Consider the following 19,665-nt stretch of genomic DNA (forward strand, 5'->3'; position numbering starts at 1 on the left):
CTGTGAAAGTGAGTTATAGTCCCACTTTTAAAATCTAATATTTTTGGGATGAGAATACATGCAGGTTTTATAAATGATTTACAAAATAGACATAAGTACGAGAAACTACATTCTATGGTTGAATTATCGAAATCGAATATGCCCCTTTTTATTAAGTCTGGTAATCTAAGAATTAGGGAACAGACACCCTAATTGACGCGAATCCTAAAGATAGATCTATTGGGCCTAACAAACCCCATCCAAAGTACCGGATGCTTTAGTACTTCGAAATTTATATCATATCCGAAGGGTGTCCCGAAATGATGGGGATATTCTTATATATGCATCTTGTTAATGTCGGTTACCAGGTGTTCACCATATGAATGATTTTTATCTCTATGTATGGGATGTGTATTGAAATATTAAATCTTGTGGTCTATTATTATGATTTGATATATATAGGTTAAACCTATAACTCACCAACATTTTTGTTGACGTTTTAAGCATGTTTATTCTCAGGTGATTATTAAGAGCTTCCGCTGTCGCATACTTAAATAAGGACGAGATTTGGAGTCCATGCTTGTATGATATTGTGTAAAAACTACATTCAAGAAACTTATTTTGTTGTAACATATTTGTATTGTAAACCATTATGTAATGGTCGTGTGTAAACAGGATATTTTTTATTATCATTATTTGATAATCTACGTAAAGCTTTTTAAACCTTTATTGATGAAATAAAGGTTATGGTTTGTTTTAAAATGAATGCAGTATTTGAAAAACGTCTCATATAGAGGTCAAAACCTCGCAACAAAATCAATTAATATGGAACGTTTTTAATCAATAAGAACGGGACATTTCATAGGATGTGCATTAGTGTGTCTGACGGAGTCGTTAGGACGCATTATGAAATGTAACAATAGAACAAGTTAATCATACAGAATATTAAGAGTAGTTAATTGTATTTCGTAGCATAATATGAACTCATTTATAAAAGCTTTTTCTTCATATTAGCGTTTTATAAGTTTAAATTCGGGTAGTACCTACCCGTTAAGTTCATACTTTGTAGCTAATATACAATTCAACTACTACAATTCTATATGAAAAACTGATTATAATAATATTTCGCGTTCAAACTTTTATACAATATTTTACAAACTTACAATACCGCTTATTTTACATAAAGCATGAAATATAGCACACAATAACTTTGATACAAGATAGTTGTGAAGATAATTCTAGCTAGTACACAAGTCGTTCAGCAAAGGCAATAAAGACAGGTAATTCATACGTCCAGAAACAAGTCATGCATTCTGGTTTTACTAGGACTACTTCACATCCTTGGTCTTGTGGAACATAACCGTTATGGCCGTTGATAAGACAGCGTGTTGTAACGTCGTCAAAGGGACGAGGGTTACGTAATGTCCAATAGTCCCGTAACAATCTAAAAACCTCATATCTTACCCTAATTACCGACTCCGTCACTTGTGGGAACGTTTTGTTTAATAGTTGTAGCCCGATGTTCTTGTTCTCACTTTGGTGAGAAGCGAACATTACTAATCCGTAAGCATAACATGCTTCTTTATGTTGCATGTTAGCCGCTTTTTCTAAATCACGAAGTCCAATATTCGAATATATTGAGTCAAAATAATTTCTTAACCCATTGCGTAAAATAGCATTTGGGTTCCCCGCAATATATGCGTCAAAGTAAACACATCGTAACTTATGGATTTCCCAATGTGATATCCCCCATCTTTCGAACGAAAGCCTTTTATAAACCAAGGCATTCTTGGAACATTCTTCGAATGTCTTACAAACTGATCTCGCCTTAAATAGTTGTGCTGAAGAATTCTAATCGACTCTAGACAAGATTTCATCAATCATGTCTCCGGGTAGGTCTCTTAAAATATTGGGTTGTCTATCCATTTTGTGTTTTTATACTGTAAAATAGACAAGAGTTAGATTAATAAAAAAAATACTTATTAATACAAGCAATTTTTACATATATCATAAAGCATAAGCACACTATATTATATATATTACACCACACGAATACAACTATCTTATTCCGACTCGCTTGTTTCTTCTTCTTCGATTTTGGTTCGTTTTGCTAAGTTTCTAGGGATATATGATGTTCCCCTAATACGAGCCGTTGTTATCCACATTGGTTTAGAAAAACCTGGTGATTTAGAGGTTCCCGAGTCATTGTTACAACTTAAGGACTTCGGGGGTTGACGATACATATAAAGTTCATCGGGGTTGGAATTAGATTTCTCTATTTTTATGCTCTTTCCCTTATTATTTTCTTTTGCCTTTTTAAATTCAGTTGGGGTAATTTCTATAACATCATCGGAATTCTCGTCGGAATCCGATTCATCGGAGAATTGGTAATCCTCCCAATATTTTGCTTCCTTGGCGGAAACACCATTGACCATAATTAACCTTGGTAGGTTGGTTGAGGATTTTCTTTTACTTAACCGTTTTATTATTTCCCCCACCGGTTCTATTTCTTCATCCGGTTCTGATTCTTCTTCCGGTTCCGATTCTTCTTCTGGTTCCGACTCTTCTTCCGGTTCCTCTTCGGGAACTTGTGAATCAGTCCACGAATCATTCCAATTTACATTTGACTCTTCATTATTATTAGGTGAGTCAATGGGACTTGTTCTAGAGGTAGACATCTATCACATAATATCAAACGCGTTAAGAGATTAATATATCACATAATATTCACATGTTAAAAATATATAGTTTCCAACAAAATTTGTTAAGCAATCATTTTTCAAGTAAACACGGTCGAAGTCCAGACTCACTAATGCATCCTAATAAACTCGATAAGACACACTAATGCAAAATTCTGGTTCTCTAAGACCAACGCTCTGATACCAACTGAAATGTCCCATTCTTATTGATTAAAAACGTTCCATATTAATTGATTTCGTTGCGAGGTTTTGACCTCTATATGAGACGTTTTTCAAAGACTGCATTCATTTTAAAACAAACCATAACCTTTATTTCATCAATAAAGGTTTAAAAAGCTTTACGTAGATTATCAAATAATGATAATCTAAAATATCCTGTTTACACACGACCATTACATAATGGTTTACAATACAAATATGTTACAACAAAATAAGTTTCTTGAATGCAGTTTTTACACAATATCATACAAGCATGGACTCCAAATCTCGTCCTTATTTAAGTATGCAACAGCGGAAGCTCTTAATAATCACCTGAGAATAAACATGCTTAAAACATCAACAAAAATGTTGGTGAGTTATAGGTTTAACCTATATATATCAAATCGTAACAATAGACCACAAGATTTCATATTTCAATACACATCCCATACATAGAGATAAAAATCATTCATATGGTGAACACCCGGTAACCGACATTAACAAGATGCATATATAAGAATATCCCCATCATTCCGGGACACCCTTCGGATATGATATAAATTTCGAAGTACTAAAGCATCCGGTACTTTGGATGGGGTTTGTTAGGCCCAATAGATCTATCTTTAGGATTCGCGTCAATTAGGGTGTCTATTCCCTAATTCTTAGATTACCAGACTTAATAAAAAGGGGCATATTCGATTTCGATAATTCAACCATAGAATGTAGTTTCACGTACTTGTGTCTATTTTGTAAATCATTTATAAAACCTGCATGTATTCTCATCCCAAAAATATTAGATTTTTAAAAGTGGGACTATAACTCACTTTCACAGATTTTTACTTCGTCGGGAAGTAAGACTTGGCCACTGGTTGATTCACGAACCTATAACAATATATACATATATATCAAAGTATGTTCAAAATATATTTACAACACTTTTAATATATTTTGATGTTTTAAGTTTATTAAGTCAGCTGTCCTCGTTAGTAACCTACAACTAGTTGTCCACAGTTAGATGTACAGAAATAAATCGATAAATATTATCTTGAATCAATCCACGACCCAGTGTATACGTATCTCAGTATTGATCACAACTCAAACTATATATATTTTGGAATCAACCTCAACCCTGTATAGCTAACTCCAACATTCACATATAGAGTGTCTATGGTTGTTCCGAAATATATATAGATGTGTCGACATGATAGGTCGAAACATTGTATACGTGTCTATGGTATCTCAAGATTACATAATATACAATACAAGTTGATTAAGTTATGGTTGGAATAGATTTGTTACCAATTTTCACGTAGCTAAAATGAGAAAAATTATCCAATCTTGTTTTACCCATAACTTCTTCATTTTAAATCCGTTTTGTGTGAATCAAATTGCTATGGTTTCATATTGAACTCTATTTTATGAATCTAAACAGAAAAAGTATAGGTTTATAGTCGGAAAAATAAGTTACAAGTCGTTTTTGTAAAGGTAGTCATTTCAGTCGAAAGAACGACGTCTAGATGACCATTTTAGAAAACATACTTCCACTTTGAGTTTAACCATAATTTTTGGATATAGTTTCATGTTCATAATAAAAATCATTTTCTCAGAATAACAACTTTTAAATCAAAGTTTATCATAGTTTTTAATTAACTAACCCAAAACAGCCCGCGGTGTTACTACGACGGCGTAAATCCGGTTTTACGGTGTTTTTTGTGTTTCCAGGTTTTAAATCATTAAGTTAGAATATCATATAGATATAGAACATGTGTTTAGTTGATTTTAAAAGTCAAGTTATAAGGATTAACTTTTATTTGCGAACAAGTTTAGAATTAACTAAACTATGTTCTAGTGATTACAAGTTTAAACCTTCGAATAAGATAGCTTTATATGTATGAATTGAATGATGTTATGAACATCATTACTACCTTAAGTTCCTTGGATAAACCTACTGGAAAATAGAAAAATGGATCTAACTTCAACGGATCCTTGGATGGCTCGAAGTTCTTGAAGCAGAATCATGACACGAAAACAAGTTCAAGTAAGATCATCACTTGAAATAAGATTGTTATAGTTATAGAAATTGAACCAAAGTTTGAATATGATTATTACCTTGTATTAGAATGATAACCTACTGTAAGAAACAAAGATTTCTTGAGGTTGGATGATCACCTTACAAGATTGGAAGTGAGCTAGCAAACTTGAAAGTATTCTTGATTTTATGTAACTAGAACTTGTAGAATATATGAAGAACACTTAGAACTTGAAGATAGAACTTGAGAGAGATCAATTAGATGAAGAAAATTGAAGAATGAAAGTGTTTGTAGGTGTTTTTGGTCGTTGGTGTATGGATTAGATATAAAGGATATGTAATTTTGTTTTCATGTAAATAAGTCATGAATGATTACTCATATTTTTGTAATTTTATGAGATATTTCATGCTAGTTGCCAAATGATGGTTCCCACATGTGTTAGGTGACTCACATGGGCTGCTAAGAGCTGATCATTGGAGTGTATATACCAATAGTACATACATCTAAAAGCTGTGTATTGTACGAGTACGAATACGGGTGCATACGAGTAGAATTGTTGATGAAACTGAACGAGGATGTAATCGTAAGCATTTTTGTTAAGTAGAAGTATTTTGATAAGTGTATTGAAGTCTTTCAAAAGTGTATAGATACATATTAAAACACTACATGTATATACATTTTAACTGAGTCGTTAAGTCATCGTTAGTCGTTACATGTAAGTGTTGTTTTGAAACCTTTAGGTTAACGATCTTGTTAAATGTTGTTAACCCAATGTTTATAATATCAAATGAGATTTTAAATTATTATATTATCATGATATTATCATGTATGAATATCTCTTAATATGATATATATACATTAAATGTCTTTACAACGATAATCGTTACATATATGTCTCGTTTAAAAATCATTAAGTTAGTAGTCTTGTTTTTACATATGTAGTTCATTGTTAATATACTTAATGATATGTTTACTTATCATAGTATCATGTTAACTATATATATATCCATATATATGTCATCATATAGTTTTTACAAGTTTTAACGTTCGTGAATCACCGGTCAACTTGGGTGGTCAATTGTCTATATGAAACCTATTTCAATTAATCAAGTCTTAACAAGTTTGATTGCTTAACATGTTGGAAACATTTAATCATGTAAATATCAATCTCAATTAATATATATAAACATGGAAAAGTTCGGGTCACTACACCGGGTTCCGTCTTCCCGAATATTAAGATGCTTCTCCGATCCTTTGGGTATTTCATCCTTTAAATTTCCCTCTTTTAAAACTCCTTGTTGCGCCTCCTTTATTTGAGTAGTAAGGTTATTATGAATCATTATATTCATAGATTTTACTCGAATGGGTTCTCTGTCCTTCCTGCTCAAGGCATCGGCTACCACATTTGCCTTCCCCGGGTGGTAACGAATCTCAAAGTCGTAATTATTCAACAATTCAATCCACCTACGCTGCCTCGTATTCAGTTGTTTCTGATTAAATATGTGTTGAAGACTTTTGTGGTCGGTATATATAATACTTTTGACCCCATATAAGTAGTGCCTCCAAGTCTTTATGGCAAAAACAACCGCGCCTAATTTCAAATCATGCGTCGTATAATTTTATTCGTGAATCTTCAATTGTCTAGACGCATAAGCAATCACCTTCGTTCGTTGCATTAATACACAACCGAGACCTTGCTTTGATGCGTCACAATAAATCACAAAATCATCATTCCCTTCAGGCAATGACAATATAGGTGCCGTAGTTAGCTTTTTCTTCAATAACTAAAACGCTTTCTCTTGTTCATCATTCCATTCAAATTTCTTCCCTTTATGCGTTAATGCAGTCAAGGGTTTTGCTATTCTGGAAAAGTCTTGGATGAACCTTCTATAGTAACCAGCTAGTCCTAAAAACTGGCGTATGTGTTTCGGAGTTTTCGGGGTTTCCCACTTTTCAACAGTTTCTATCTTTGCCGGATCCACCTTAATACCTTCTTTGTTCACTATGTGACCGAGGAATTGAACTTCTTCCAACCAAAATGCACACTTTGAAAACTTAGCGTACAATTCTTCCTTCCTCAATACTTCTAACACCTTTCTCAAATGTTCACCGTGTTCTTGGTCATTCTTTGAGTAAATAAGTATGACATCAATGAAAACAATGACAAACTTGTCAAGGTATGGTCCACACACTCGGTTCATAAGGTCCATGAACACAGCTGGTGCATTAGTTAAACCAAATGGCATGACCATAAACTCGTAATGACCGTAACGTGTTCTGAAAGCAGTCTTTGGAATATCATCTTCTTTCACCCGCATTTGATGATACCCGGAACGTAAGTCAATCTTTGAATAAACAAACGAGCCTTGTAGTTGATCAAATAAGTCGTCGATTCTCGGTATTGGGTAGCGGTTCTTGATGGTAAGTTTGTTCAACTCTCGGTAGTCGATACACAACCTGAATGTACCATCTTTCTTCTTGACAAACAAAACAGGAGCTCCCCACGGTGATGTGCTTGGTCGAATGAAACCATGCTCTAAAAGTTCTTGTAATTGGCTTTGCAGTTCTTTCATCTCGCTGGGTGCGAGTCTGTAAGGAGCACGAGCTATTGGTGCAGCTCCTGGTACAAGATCTATTTGAAATTCAACGGATCGATGTGGGGGTAATCCCGGTAATTCTTTCAGAAATACATCGGGAAATTCTTTTGCGACGGGAACATCATTGATGCTATTTTCTTCAGTTTGTACTTTCTCGACGTGTGCTAGAACAGCATAGCAACCTTTTCTTATTAGTTTTTGTGCCTTCAAATTACTAATAAGATGTAGCTTCGTGTTGCCCTTTTCTCCGTACACCATTAAGGGTTTTCCTTTTTCTCGTATAATGCGAATTGCATTTTTGTAACAAACGATCTCTGCTTTCACTTCTTTCAACCAGTCCATACCGATTATCACATCAAAACTCCCTAACTCTACTGGTATCAAGTCAATCTTAAATGTTTCGCTACCCAGTTTAATTTCTCGATTCCGACATATATTATCTGCTGAAATTAATTTACCATTTGCTAGTTCGAGTAAAAATTTACTATCTAAAGGCGTCAATGGACAACTTAATTTAGCACAAAAATCTCTACTCATATAGCTTCTATCCGCACCCGAATCAAATAAAACGTAAGCAGATTTATTGTCAATAAGAAACGTACCCGTAACAAGCTCCGGGTCTTCCTGTGCCTCTGCCGCATTAATATTGAAAACTCTTCCGCGGCCTTGTCCATTCGTGTTCTCCTGGTTCGGGCAATTTCTAATAATGTGGCCCGGTTTTCCACATTTATAACAAACAACATTGGCATAACTTGCTCCGACACTACTTGCTCCGCCATTACTCGTTCCGACACCATTTGTTCCTTTCGTTCTATTAACCCCTGGTCCGTAGACCTCACACTTCGCCGCGCTATGACCATTTCTTTTACACTTGTTGCAAAATTTGGTGCAGAACCCCGAGTGATTCTTTTCACACCTTTGGCATAGCTGCTTCTGATTGTTGTTGTTGTTGCGGTTATTATTGTTGTTGGGATGATTGTTGTAGTTGCTGTTGTTGTTGTTGTTGTTGTTGGGCCGTTTGTTGTAGTTGCGATTGATGTTGCGATTGTTGTGATAATTGTTGCGATTATTGTTGTAATTGCTGTTGTTGTTGTATTGGTGATTCTTATCACCGTTTTCCTCCCACTTTCTTTTGACTTGCTTTACATTGGCCTCTTCAGCAGTCTGTTCTTTAATTCTTTCTTCAATCTGGTTCACGAGTTTGTGAGCCATTCTACATGCCTGTTGTATGGAGGCGGGCTCGTGTGAACTTATATCTTCTTGGATTCTTTCCGGTAATCCTTTCACAAACGCGTCGATCTTCTCTTCCTCATCTTCGAATGCTCCCGGACACAATAGGCACAATTCTGTGAATCGTCTTTCGTACGTGGTAATATCAAATCTTTGGGTTCGTAACCCTCTAAGTTCTGTCTTGAGCTTATTGACCTCGGTTCTGGGACGGTACTTCTCGTTCATCAAGTGCTTGAATGCTGACCACGGTAGTGCGTACGCATCGTCTTGTCCCACTTGCTCTAGATAGGTATTCCACCATGTTAACGCAGAACCTGTGAAGGTATGCGTAGCGTACTTCACTTTATCCTCTTCAGTACACTTACTTATGGCAAACACCGATTCGACCTTCTCGGTCCACCGTTTCAATCCGATCGGTCCTTCGGTTCCATCAAATTCCAAAGGTTTGCAGGCAGTGAATTCTTTGTAGGTGCATCCTACACGATTTCCTGTACTGCTAGATCCAAGGTTATTGTTGGTATGTAGCGCAGCCTGTACTGCGGCTATGTTTGAAGCTAGAAAAGTACGAAATTCCTCTTCATTCATATTCACGGTGTGTCGAGTAGTCGGTGCCATTTCCTTCAAAATAGTCAAATGGAACAAGTTAATCATACAGAATATTAAGAGTAGTTAATAGTATTTCGTAGCATAATATGAACTCATTTATAAAAGCTTTTTCTTCATATTAGCATTTTATAAGTTTAAATTCGGGTAGTACCTGCCCGTTAAGTTCATACTTAGTAGCTAATATACAATTCAACTACTACAATTCTATATGAAAAACTGATTATAATAATATTTCGCGTTCAAACTTATACACAATATTTTACAAACTTACAATACCGCTTATTTTACATATAGCATGAAATATAGCACACAATAAATTTGATACAAGATGGTTGTGAAGATAATTCTAGCTAGTACACAAGTCGTTCAGCAAAGGCAATAAAGACACGTAATTCATACGTCCAGAAACAAGTCATGCATTCTGGTTTTACTAGGATTACTTCCCATCCTTGGTCTTGTGGAACATAACCGTTATGGCCGTTGATAAGACAGCGTGTTGTAACGTCGTCAAAGGGACGAGGGTTACGTAATGTCCAACAGTCCCGTAACAATCTAAAAACCTCATTTCTTACCCCAAATTACCGACTCCGTCACTTGGGGGAACGTTTTGTTTAATAGTTGTAGCCCGATGTTCTTGTTCTCACTTTGGTGAGAAGCGAACATTACTAATCCGTAAGCATAACATGCTTCTTTATGTTGCATGTTAGCCGCTTTTTCTAAATCACGAAGTCCAATATTAGGATATATTGAGTCAAAATAATTTCTTAACCCATTGCGTAAAATAGCATTTAGGTTCCCCGCAATATATGCGTCAAAGTAAACACATCGTAACTTATGGATTTCCCAATGTGATATCCCCCATCTTTCGAACGAAAGCCTTTTATAAACCAAGGCATTCTTGGAACGTTCTTCGAATGTCTTACAAACTGATCTCGCCTTAAATAGTTGTGTCGAAGAATTCTGACCGACTCTAGACAAGATTTCATCAATCATGTCTCCGGGTAGGTCTCTTAAAATATTGGGTTGTCTATCCATTTTGTGTTTTTATACTGTAAAATAGACAAGAGTTAGATTCATAAAAAAAAATACTTATTAATACAAGCAATTTTTACATATATCATAAAGCATAAGCACACTATATTACATATATTACACCACACGAATACAACTATCTTATTCCGACTCGCTTGTTTCTTCTTCTTCTTCGGTTTTGGTTCGTTTTTCCAAGTTTCTAGGGATATATGATGTTCCCCTAATACGAGCCGTCGTTATCCACATTGGTTTAGAAAAACCTGGTGGTTTAGAGTTTCCCGGGTCATTGTTACAACTTAAGGACTTCGGGGGTTGACGATACATATAAAGTTCATCGGGGTTGGAATTAGATTTCTCTATTTTTATGCCCTTTCCCTTATTATTTTCTTTTGCCTTTTTAAATTCAGTTGGGGTAATTTCTATAACATCATCGGAATTCTCGTCGGAATCCGATTCATCGGAGAATTGGTAATCCTCCCAATATTTTGCTTCCTTGGCGGAAACACCATTGACCATAATTAACCTTGGTCGGTTGGTTGAGGATTTTCTTTTACTTAACCGTTTTATTATTTCCCCCACCGGTTCTATTTCTTCATCCGGTTCCGATTCTTCTTCCGGTTCCGATTCTTCTTCCGATTCCGACTCTTCTTCCGGTTCCTCTTCGGGAACTTGTGAATCAGTCCACGAATCATTCCAATTTACATTTGACTCTTCATTATTATTAGGTGAGTCAATGAGACTTGTTCTAGAGGTAGACATCTATCACATAATATCAAACGCGTTAAGAGATTAATATATCACATAATATTCACATGTTAAAAATATATAGTTTCCAACAAAATTTGTTAAGCAATCATTTTTCAAGTAAACACGGTCGAAGTCCAGACTCACTAATGCATCCTAACAAACTCGATAAGACACACTAATGTAAAATTCTGGTTCTCTAAGACCAACGCTCGGATACCAACTGAAATGTCCCGTTCTTATTGATTAAAAACGTTTCATATTAATTGATTTCGTTGCGAGGTTTTGACCTCTATATGAGACGTTTTTCAAAGACTGCATTCATTTTAAAACAAACCATAACCTTTATTTCATCAATAAAGGTTTAAAAAGCTTTACGTAGATTATCAAATAATGATAATCTAAAATATCCTGTTTACACACGACCATTACATAATGGTTTACAATACAAATATGTTACAACAAAATAAGTTTCTTGAATGCAGTTTTTACACAATATCATACAAGCATGGACTCCAAATCTCGTCCTTATTTAAGTATGCGACAGCGGAAGCTCTTAATAATCACCTGAGAATAAACATGCTTAAAACGTCAACAAAAATGTTGGTGAGTTATAGGTTTAACCTATATATATCAAATCGTAACAATAGACCACAAGATTTCATATTTCAATACACATCCCATACATAGAGATAAAAATCATTCATATGGTGAACACCCGGTAACCGACATTAACAAGATGCATATATAAGAATATCCCCATCATTCCGGGACACCCTTCGGATATGATATAAATTTCGAAGTACTAAAGCATCCGGTACTTTGGATGGGGTTTGTTAGGCCCAATAGATCTATCTTTAGGATTCGCGTCAATTAGGGTGTCTGTTCCCTAATTCTTAGATTACCAGACTTAATAAAAAGGGGCATATTCGATTTCGATAATTTAACCATAGAATGTAGTTTCACGTACTTGTGTCTATTTTGTAAATCATTTATAAAACATGCATGTATTCTCATCCCAAAAATATTAGATTTTTAAAAGTGGGACTATAACTCACTTTCACAGATTTTTACTTCGTCGGGAAGTAAGACTTGGCCACTGGTTGATTCACGAACCTATAACAATATATACATATATATCAAAGTATGTTCAAAATATATTTACAACACTTTTAATATATTTTGATGTTTTAAGTTTATTAAGTCAGCTGTCCTCGTTAGTAACCTACAACTAGTTGTCCACAGTTAGATGTACAGAAATAAATCGATAAATATTATCTTGAATCAATCCACGACCCAGTGTATACGTATCTCAGTATTGATCACAACTCAAACTATATATATTTTGAAATCAACCTCAACCCTGTATAGCTAACTCCAACATTCACATATAGTGTCTATGGTTGTTCCGAAATATATATAGATGTGTCGACATGATAGGTCGAAACATTGTATACGTGTCTATGGTATCTCAAGATTACATAATATACAATACAAGTTGATTAAGTTATGGTTGGAATAGATTTGTTACCAAATTTCACGTAGCTAAAATGAGAAAAATTATCCAATCTTGTTTTACCCATAACTTCTTCATTTTAAATCCGTTTTGAGTGAATCAAATTGCTATGGTTTCATATTGAACTCTATTTTATGAATCTAAACAGAAAAAGTATAGGTTTATAGTCTGAAAAATAAGTTACAAGTCGTTTTTGTAAAGGTAGTCATTTCAGTCGAAAGAACGACGTCTAGATGACCATTTTAGAAAACATACTTCCACTTTGAGTTTAACCATAATTTTTGGATATAGTTTCATGTTCATAATAAAACTCATTTTCTCAGAATAACAACTTTTAAATCAAAGTTTATCATAGTTTTTAATTAACTAACCCAAAACAGCCCGCGGTGTTACTACGACGGCGTAAATCCGGTTTTACGGTGTTTTTCGTGTTTCCAGGTTTTAAATCATTAAGTTAGCATATCATATAGATATAGAACATGTGTCTAGTTGATTTTAAAAGTTAAGTTAGAAGGATTAACTTTTGTTTGCGAACAAGTTTAGAATTAACTAAACTATGTTCTAGTGATTACAAGTTTAAATCTTCGAATAAGATAGCTTTATATGTATGAATCGAATGATGTTATGAACATCATTACTACCTTAAGTTCATTGGATAAACCTACTGGAAAAGAGAAAAATAGATCTAGCTTCAACGGATCCTTGGATGGCTCGAAGTTCTTGAAGCAGAATCATGACACGAAAACAAGTTCAAGTAAGATCATCACTTGAAATAAGATTGTTATAGTTATAGAAATTGAACCAAAGTTTGAATATGATTATTACCTTGTATTAGAATAATAACCTACTGTAATAAACAAAGATTTCTTGAGGTTGGATGATCACCTTACAAGATTGGAAGTGAGCTAGCAAACTTGAAAATATTCTTGATTTTATGTAACTAGAACTTGTAGAATTTATGAAGAACACTTAGAACTTGAAGATAGAACTTGAGAGAGATCAATTAGATGAAGAAAATTGAAGAATGAAAGTGTTTGTAGGTGTTTTTGGTCGTTGGTGTATGGATTAGATATAAAGGATATGTAATTTTGTTTTCATGTAAATAAGTCATGAATGATTACTCATATTTTTGTAATTTTATGAGATATTTCATGCTAGTTGCCAAATTATGGTTCCCACATGTGTTAGGTGACTCACATGGGCTGCTAAGAGCTGATCATTGGAGTGTATATACCAATAGTACATACATCTAAAAGCTGTGTATTGTACGAGTACGAATACGGGTGCATACGAGTAGAATTGTTGATGAAACTGAACGAGGATGTAATTGTAAGCATTTTTGTTAAGTAGAAGTATTTTGATAAGTGTATTGAAGTCTTTCAAAAGTGTATAAATACATATTAAAACACTACATGTATATACATTTTAACTGAGTCGTTAAGTCATCGTTAGTCGTTACATGTAAGTGTTGTTTTGAAACCTTTAGGTTAACGATCTTGTTAAATGTTGTTAACCCAATGTTTATAATATCAAATGAGATTTTAAATTATTATATTATCATGATATTATCATGTATGAATATCTCTTAATATGATATATATACATTAAATGTCTTTACAACGATAATCGTTACATATATGTCTCGTTTAAAAATCATTAAGTTAGTAGTCTTGTTTTTACATATGTAGTTCATTGTTAATATACTTAATGATATGTTTACTTATCATAGTATCATTTTAACTATATATATATCCATATATATGTCATCATATAGTTTTTACAAGTTTTAACGTTCGTGAATCACCGGTCAACTTGGGTGGTCAATTGTCTATATGAAACATATTTAAATTAATCAAGTCTTAACAAGTTTGATTGCTTAACATGTTGGAAACATTTAATCATGTAAATATCAATCTCAATTAATATATATAAACAAGGAAAAGTTCGGGTCACTACACATTAGTGAATCTAGACTACAACCGGATAGTTAATCATTGCATCCTGACTTGCATTTGCTATAGATAGCACTTACTTGACTACTTGTGCATATATACTTGAATCTTTCTTAGGTGAACTCCATAATGGTACCAAACTTTCGTCATACGAATCCGTATTCTGCCACTTTCTGGTAACACACGTAAATTCAAGATTCATACGCGTAAGGATGACGACGACTTCATTAGTCACACTTGTTCGGGAACTCTGTCTCCCAGATTGTTATTTGCCACCGTTTCAACTTACTACCGGTGTCACACCGTTGTTCCTTACTATCTACCACTTCTTGTTACTACTATCACTACTCCAGGTGAGTATCGTCATCAATACTTAACACTACGGTTGTGTACTATTCGTTATCATGATTCGTTACACTTCTCGCACCAAAATACATTATCGTTTGACTTGAACCGCATTGACGTGACCAATCATTTATACACTTCCCTCGGGGAACGCTTCTTTAGAGTTGCACTAATTCTTGCGATTAAATACGAGTCACGTTGGTGATGTCGCTATGCTTTGTTCATTTTAAAACTTCACGATTACACGAACCTGAATCTATGGAGTAATGTGGGGATGGAGGTATGAGTTAGCGTAATATAACGACACTCGATCAACGTGGTTATATTATGATAAGTCATACCAAAGTTCTAATGACTCGTGATGGTGATTGGACTCGATCAACCTAATCACCACCATGTGCCATGTACATGACTTCATTTTTCTTGTTTGAATATCCGAAAACTCCGAGAATGTTGATAACAACCATACCAGGGACACATCTTCGATTATTGTCGAACCATACCCATGCTTCCGAAGGAATGACAAATTCTTTCAACTTCAAACATATGTTACACGTGTATACTATCTCGTTTTTGAACAGTTTTATCGACGAACTACAATATGCTTATTATGCTCACATCGAGATGGAAGCTTCTCTCGCTTTATACTCGTACTCCCATTTAAGGAAATCTTTATTCTAAATTCTTAATGGAGAGAGAGACTCTTCACGTTATACCAGTATTCGTCACGAGGGTGAATAGTCCTAAGGAACGTTTTTCAGAACCCGACAAGAAACATGCTCTAACGAACATTTTTGGAAACCGATAAATCTTCCGCGGCGCGAAATTCTTGAGAAACAGAAACTTGTTCCAACAAACATTTTCAAGTCCTAACAAACTTTTTTTTTCAAACATACCTTAATGAAATGTACATCGTTTCGGATCGAGATCCTCGTTTCACTTCTAAATTTTGGAGTGCCTTACAAAAAGCCTCGGGACCACGTTTAGACATGAGTACAACACACCAATCACAAACCGACGGACCAAACAAACATACGATTCAAACCTTGGAAACCATAATACGAGTTGTGTTATCAACTTCAAATTTACTTTAGAAAAGTTTTTGCCTTTAACTAAATTCTCTTACGACAAGGGTTATCATTCAAGTCTTAACGTCACACCTTTTGAAAACTTATGTGACCGGAAATGTCATTCTCCTTTTGTAGAACCAAGTAAATGATAATCAAGTCATCGGGCCCGAACTCATTCATGAAGTAACCGTTAAGATCGTTTCAATCCGAGAAAGGCTCGAGACGGCCCGTAGTCGCCAAAGGAGCTATGCCAATGTTAGATGTAAACCTTTCGAATTCCATGTGAGAAACCGCGTAACGTTAAAAGTCGCACCTTGAAAAGGTGTAGTCCGTTTCAGAAACATAGAAAGCTAAATCTGCGATATTTTTAATCCTTTTGAAATCTTGGGGCGTGTTGTGCCCGTTGCTTACCGTTTCGAACTTCCGACTCAAACAAATTCCGTTCATCCTACATTCTATGAATCAACTTACAGAAGTGTCTTGCGAAACAAGAACTTGTTATTCCTTTCGATGAACTTACTATCGATGACAAACTTCACTTCCTAGGAGGACCGGTTGAATTATAAATCGTGAAACCAAACTTTAAAACAACGTAAAATCCCAAATGTCAAGGTTCGTTGAAATACTCAAGGAAGTACCTTCACTTATTCGTAGAATCGGCAACACAACAGTTCGAAGAAGAAACAACTACTACTTCCAACTAAATTTCGGGACGAAATTTCTTTTAAGGTGTAGGTAATGTAACATCCCGCGTTTTTCCGATTAAATTTATTTTAACACCGTCTTTTTTTTTAAAAATAATATCTTTCGTTATTTAAATTCGTATTTTCCGTTGACTAACGTTCATAATATTCCCGTTATTTAATTATAACATCACTCGTTTACTCGAGCGTTTTTAAAATATTCGTTTGGTTAATTCCCGTACCCGCTTTGAAACTTGAGGGACCGAACTTGCCAAGGGATCAAACTAGTTGACTAGGTCAACTAGTCAATCCCACCACCACCACTCATTATCCACCACTTTCTTTTTCCATTTTCTTAACACTTTCACCATTTTCTCTCAAATCCTCTCAACAAAGATCATCATCCAAATCCGAATCAAGAAGCAAACATCAAAACAAATTACATATTCGTGATCCTCTCTTCATCCTCTACATTTTGGTACCAATTTCATCTCGTTTGGGTAACATTTCTAAAACACTAAATTTCTCTAAATTCGTTATATATTCTTGAAATGGTGTTAGTTAGTGTCTATGGCTCGTGTATAACATGAATATATGTTTTGTTTGCTCGATTTGTTGTTTTGAGTAACTAGTTTGAACATTTGAAATGGGTTTGCTTAATCTTGCATTTTGGAAGATTAAATGTTGTTTGATTGTTAAAGTTCATGTTTTAATTGTGTTACTAGTATCACTAGCTTCGTTTTGATGCGTAGGTTGATTAAGAAAACTTCAAACACATGATTATTGATTTTTGTGAATTTTGGTTAGGGTTTGATAGACTTTGAAATGAACTTTTGATGCGTTGAATGCTTGTTAATGTTGTTAGTAAGTGTTTAGATGCAATGTATGCTTAATTACCTTCGAAACGGCATATCGTATGTGTAAATTGGATTCTCGAATCATAAAATACGTTTTACGAACTTGAAACTTTGAAGATAAACCTTTCTTGATCAATTGACGAGTTTTCGGTTATTGTAATTGATGTTTTTGCTTGGTGAAAGGTAGTTAATTGTATTCCTTGTCAAAAGACCTTTCCAATGATATAAGATGCGTATTCTAAGTGTTTACGGTTTGCGTTTTGTGCTAAATTGAATTTTGGATCAAGACTTGAACTTTTGAAACTGACCAGGTACCAGGCCACGCCTAATGTCGCGGCGCGACACCTCTGGCCGCGGCGCGGCAATAGCCGTGTTTGGGTTCTGACCTACTTTGTCAAATTTCGAAAAATGTTTGCTATGCTACGCACCTCCGATTCACATGTAACTTGTTCTAACATGCTTATATATGATTATATAACTTAGAAAAATTGTCGGATACCCGACCCGACCTCGTTGACTTTGAATTTGACCGAGTTTGACTTTTAGTCAAACTTAACCAAACGTTTATGCAATCGTTTTAACGTGCTTTTATACTTGATTCTTGCATGAAACTTGACAACGTGATTCACATGCTATATTATTCGAGTCATAACGAGCCATAGGACTAATTGAACACATTTCACCCGACCTTGTGTCGTAACCGGTTAATTGATACAACTTACTTGTTTAGGTCAAGGCTAAGCAACTTTCATGCACACGTTTACTTTGTGAAGTACTTTTATACTCGCGCACTCGAGGTGAGATCATAGTCCCATCTTTCAAACAACTTTTATGCTTTAAACTATGGGATGAGAAACATATACGTATCATACTTTTACACTTTGAACACAAGTACGAAAACGAACATTCCACGTACGAGTTTGAACAAAAAGCCTCAATTCAATTATCATTCGTTACACTTGCAGGGTGTAAACGTGAACTTATATTATGTGATCACATGGGCTTGACGAGCCTCATTCGGACGGTTCGCTACCGTTAGCGGATGAAATATATTTTCGGGTCTAGTGTATGTTCTAACACTACGCAAAGGGTGCAAAACAGTTAAGTTTGATAATTGGGTGCCCGGGATACAAACAACAACTTTGGAATGCAAATGATTTTGATAATCATCTTATACTAAATCTTGTGGTTCAAATACAACGTTTACTAAAACACCTATGATTTCACCAACGTTTTTCGTTGACAGTTTTCTATATGTTTCTCAGGTTCATACTTGGCTATTTGATACATGCTTCCGCGTACACTCATACTTGCTTGGAGTCAAGCATACATGCATACACTCTGATTTCTTGCTTGGGGTCAAGCATACATACATACATACGCTAGTGATAGCACCTTTGGATTCAAACATATCGTTTACATACTTACGCTATTTATAGCAACCGTGATTTTAAACTAATTATGTCGCAAGTTATCTCATTTATAATTTATACTTTTGCAAACTTAAAATTGTTGTCGAACGGTTTTGTAAACTAAACTTTGTAAGTTTGTACGTTTCAAATGAATGCGACATAATTTTGGTCAAACGTGTCTCATATAGGGACTACGACCACGTAACGGGACCTAAGTTAACGGCGCCGTCAATGACGATTTTGTCGGGTCGTTACAAAAATACAATCGAACCAATCACAGACAAGGCTCGAAAACAGTAAACGTTCCCTAATACTAACAAAGGGCCTAAGCTAACTAAGCTTGATGCTTGAGCAACCGTAACTAAAATAAATACGGACCACAATCAAAAAACCAGAACCAATACAAAATCCAAATCTAAACAAACACTACAAACATTAAAACGAACAAAAACTGCTCAAACAACTACCCGACAACCGCTTCACCTTTACCTTTACATTTCCGAGTCTTTATAATCGGCTTAACAACTATACCATCAACCTTTAACCGATTAAATTTTCTTGGCTCCCCGATTTTCAATCGCATATGAAAGAAACTTTTGTCGAAGCGTTACAAATTCTAATACCCGGCACCAGAGTACTTAGCTCTAATGGCTAAGTTGTCTTTAATAATTTTGGATTGGAAAAGATCTATATAAAACCTTAAAAGAAAAATCGT

Source organism: Rutidosis leptorrhynchoides, chromosome 1 (assembly GCF_046630445.1).
Source record: "Rutidosis leptorrhynchoides isolate AG116_Rl617_1_P2 chromosome 1, CSIRO_AGI_Rlap_v1, whole genome shotgun sequence".
Classification (NCBI taxonomy): Eukaryota; Viridiplantae; Streptophyta; class Magnoliopsida; order Asterales; family Asteraceae; genus Rutidosis; species Rutidosis leptorrhynchoides.